Here is a 5016-nt window from a genome sequence, read left to right on the forward strand (position 1 = left end):
TCCTTCCTGTGCTGAGGACCCCAGAGCTGAAGGCAGTACTGCAGGGGGGTCTCACCAGAGCGGAGCAGAGGGGCACAATCCCCTCCCTCGACCTGCTGGTCACACTGCTTGGGATGCCACTCAGGGTACGGTTGGCTTTCTGGGCTGCGAGTGCACATTGCCAGCTCACGCCCAATCTTTCATCAACCAGCACCCCCAAGACCTTCTGCTCAGGGCTGCTCTCAGTCCCTTCATCACCCAAGAGGAGTTAGTTCTCACTTTCTGTGTTTGTCATTTCAGAAACATTAGGCTCCCATTTCGGTAACTTCAGAAGAAAATTCAGCTCCTAGGAAGAGGAAGGGAAAGGCTGAGGGCATTAACACCTCCTTGTGCTCCCGTTAGCCTGAACATCACAGAGGGAAAAGGGAAGAGAGAGAGTGATACTGACTGTAAGTGGAATTTACTGTCCTTTGATTTTCAAACAGCAGATGTGAGGGAATACCATGAAAGCAGTTTCTGACAGCCTGCAAACCCCACGGAAGCAGTCACGGCGTCAGGTGAAGTAAAGCCCTTGCTCAGCCCCCCCAGTGCTGCTCGCCTTATTCTCCTTCCCTTGCTGCCCTCGGTCCCTATGGCATTACACCTGCCGGCTGGTTGGGTCACAGCTGCTGGTATTTGGCCATGGCTGAGCACTGGACATGATCCAACAAGCCTGAAGTTGATAGGAAACAAGTGACTGGACCACATGAAAAATACTAGCACCATCATCTTCTAACACAAAAAGGAAGCGGTGACTGTTAAAAACAATATTCGGATAAAAGCAATTTGCGGTCATCTCAATGGCTGATCTTCAGGGTTGGAAAACCTGTTTCTTTAGATCGTTCAAAACCCAAGATTACTTATCTACCAATGCTGAGTAACTGTAGACTAATGCATAAATATCCCTCAAAAAAGATGCAGTTGATGACGTCTGAATGCACATCTTGACTCTCAAAGGAAAAAAAGGAAAGGAAAGCTTAACGGAAGGGGGAAAAAAAAGAAAAAAAACCTTAAAGAAGAGCTGAAAAATTGATACAGCACGTATAGGCCCAGAGCCGGCACAATGAACGTTTCACCCCAGCCGGTTCCTTTTGATCTAGCGTTGAAAGAGAGACTTCTTCCCAAAGAACAAGGCGATGTCACAGCTCAGTGAATCAAAAGGTGGAAAACTGAAGATGTCAAATCGCAGACAACAGAAGAATTGCATTCAGAAATGTGCCAGTTTTCATGAGCCCTGCAATCCTGTCCGGTCATATCATCCGCAACAGTGAAATGGTACATGTACACCTCTGCAAGGGCAGAGCAGAGCACATCTGGAGAAGCACATCTGTTGAGAAGAACCTCTTGGGAAGATGGCTATGTGGTGAGCTGTGACCCACAGAATCACAGAATCGATTTGGTTGGAAGAGACCTCTGGGATCATCGAGTCCAACCTTTGCCCTAACACCACCATGTCAACCAGACCATGGCACTAAGTGCCACATCCAGTCTTTTCTTAAAGACCTCCAGAGATGGTGACTCCACCACCTCCCTGGGCAGCTCATCCCAGTGCCTAACAACCCTTTTCATGAAGAAATGCCTCCTTCCATGGCTTTGCTGCACGCCAGAGAGACAGAGAAGAACAACCAGGAGGAAGGAGCGATGTGCAGAGAGCAGAGCCACCCTTGCCACCTCAGGAGGAGAGCAGGAGGACCTCGGCTCACCCATGCCGGGTCTGTGCTGCTGCTACCACTGCTGATGGGAGATGGAGGTCTGCTGGTGGGGACCAGCCCCAGCTGGACAGGATGCTGGGCCGCACACTTAAAACGGGAAGTTGTCTGGATAACTGTTCCGGCAAGATGAATGACACGAGGTGAGGTTTTGCAATTCAGAAAACGCTGGCACTTCTGAGTCAGGCTCCTGTTTTTTCCTTCTGCTCTTCTTGTCCAACAAGATCCCTTCTTGTTTGACCTGAGAAACCTGCAATATTGCCAACCCCAAGGCGATCAAAAAAAAAAATAATCATAAGCTAGACTTACCGCAACACCCCCCAACAGAGTTAGTTAAAAATCATGAGTTAAAACACACAGCATATCTGAAGCTTATTTTTAATTTGTATTTAAAACTTCAGCATCTAACGTTCCACACTTTCCCCTGAAAACACAAAAGGAAAAAGAAAGAAAACCAAGAAACTCTGCTTATCATGTAATCCTAAAACCTGGATTACAAAGCTTCAGTCCCTGGGAACACCAGGGACCTGCAAAGCTGTCACCCTACTTCTCAGGGACTGCGCCGCACTCTTGCTCCATCCCGCTGTTGCCCCTGGGATTTCCAGAGCCACATCCAGGCCTCTCAGATATCTCCATCCCTGGCAGACAGACAGCTAGCTCACTGCACAGCTACGGGATGGGTCACGTCACTGAGCCAAAATGAGGTCATCTCCCCACCCAGGCCACGTCCTCAGCCATGCCCCTGCTCTGTGACCCATGCCCAGGGTACAGGTGACAACCACCAGGAGCTGCAGGACCTTGCTGCACACAAAGGCAGGAGATGCAGGACAAGGTGCTTCTGTCTTCTGATGCACAGGGAATTCCCCAGGTGACTCTGAAACCTGAAATTTTGTGTTGACTGAAGCTAGCTGCAGTTTTGAAGTCTCCTACACATTTCAGATAGCATTTCCCAAGATCATGAAGGCAACAGTTTTGGAACACCGACCTTACTGATCACCCCAGCGCTGCATGTCTGTCCACTGTACGTCCCTCAGCTGGGGAGGATGGCACCAGGCCAGCACATTTAGCTCTGCATCCAGTTTTTTTAACTATTTAAATGCATGTTGAATACCCACTCAGGTTTTTTCAGTTCTATGGTTAATATTTTGAATTAAAAGAAACCTTCATCCAAAAAAAGTCATGACTTTTTTGAACCACCATGCAGTCCTACAAGGATCCAACTCGTCGATCTCCCACCAGGGAGCTGATAAGGCTTTTAACTCTCTGATTGCTGTATAATGACAGGCATGCAAGAAATAGAGACAGATGAGATCGGAGATGCTCAAAGGAAGGAAAACTGGGAGGAAATACTGAAAGCCGGAGGGAGCTTGCCGCAGATGATACAAACATGACAGAAGCCGATAGGGAGGTGAGCCGAATGCCTGGAGCTGCCGCTGAGCAATCCTGTGCCACGCAAAGACCCGAGCCCTCCCACGTGCCCGGCTGTAGCAGTGGCTGAGAAGCACATGGAGTGTAAACCTCAAGGTTTCTGCCTGCCCAAAGCAGCTGGGAGCCGAGGGATTGGGCCCCCACTGCCTGTCGCACCGAGCTCATCCCCGCTCGCACTGGGCGGCTCAGCAGGGCTCGACACACAGTGCCCGGTGTCACAGTGGGAAACAGCCAGAAACCCCCCAGAAAGCTCCTTCCTGCCAAATTTAAGTGACATTGTTGGTATACCCAGGTGGAAGCCCACCTTTCTGCGGTGAATCAGATAGGCAATAATAAATTTCATTTATTAGTGGGAGACCACACCTATAGGTGCTGTTCTGCCTCCACAGGGCAATCTCCCCTCTTGTCCCCAAGCCCTGTGCCAGGAGGGTCCCTGTCCTAAGCGCTGGGTGTGTGGCGGATGACCCAAAAGCGGGGTGGCAAGGGCTGCCTCTCCAGAAACACACGGCCATTTCCATGCTGAACTGCACCTTCATCACAAAGAGGCAGAAACAGCTGGGGCCGGTTGCAGGGCCGAACTGTGCGGCCGCCATGCCCTGTGCCCACAGAAACATGGCTCCTGCCCACCGTGCAGCCGGGTGCACCCAAGGAGAAGCAGCGTTGGAAGTGTGCAAAAACCCCCAAGCGTCTGCTTCACATTTTGCTGTCCCTGCATCCCTGGTAGTCGCTGCAAGGGCAAGCAGCGGGCCCCCGTCTGCGGGGCTGGTCAATCCTGGATCCCTGGCAGGGATCACTCCCACATCTCTGTGCCAAGGAGGCTGGCACCTTGTCACAGGACAAGGATGCTGCAGGACACCCTGATGCGTGACACTCGCACCCACCAGGATGCTGATTCAAGGCTCTGTGACAGTGTCCTGGTGCAGCACCCACAGGTCTCGGTGCTCAGAACCTCAGGTCCTTGCCCATCCACGGTGCCTCGGTGGCCTATATGGTCCTCTCCTGCTTCCATCCATCCACAGACGTGACCTCCTTCAAAAAACTGCCTTCTCCCAGGCCATCCATCAAACGCTGCTACATTCTGCTTTGTGCATGTGCTCCAACATGCTGCCCTCAGGCACAGCTCAGCCCCGAGCACCCTCTGCCTTCGGGGCGTTCGCACCAGCCTGACAAACTGCAACACGCTGAACAGCTTTACGGGAAGGTGTAGCCTGCAATTTTTTCCCTCTTAACTGTACCATCTTTAGAGAGTTGCCATGAATAAGAGGTAAAAAAGCCTGATGATTTAGTATTTTGATTTACAAGAGAGATCTATCTTGTGGTTGAGGTGTATGTGACTTAATTAAAAAGCAGAAGCTCACCCCCACTGAAGGTGTTCACTGCCGCACTATCAAATGCGGAGGAGGGAGAGGCCACAGAGGGAATACTTTCATAAAGTTACATTTCAGATCGAGCCTATACGCTCAAGAGCTCTCCCTTTCCAAAGCTGGCAGAAAGCTACAGCGGCTCCTTCGTGCAATCAGACACCGGCCCCTCACAGCCTTCACAGCACCAGCACACCCGCGTTTTCACAAGCACGGCTAGGATGGCCGAGTTGCAGAACCGGACAGCCGCAAGCATGGGGACAGCTGCTAACCCTAATAAGGCTGGAATCTTTTTCCTTTCCCTTTCTTCTTTTAAATCTGGCAGGATTTTGGAAATCAAGTGACATATTGTGTCCCCAAAAGAGGAGGCAGAACTGAGTGCCGCAACTCTCTTGCCTTGCGCTTGCCAACCAAGCAGCAGGGAGTATTTCCCCCCAGGAGACAGATTTCACTCAAGGCTCTGAAAGCCAGAGACGTCCACGGCTCATCTAGCTCAGCTC

The sequence above is a fragment of the Cariama cristata genome, unplaced genomic scaffold (genome assembly GCF_000690535.1).
Source record: "Cariama cristata isolate BGI_N322 unplaced genomic scaffold, ASM69053v1 scaffold24702, whole genome shotgun sequence".
Classification (NCBI taxonomy): Eukaryota; Metazoa; Chordata; class Aves; order Cariamiformes; family Cariamidae; genus Cariama; species Cariama cristata.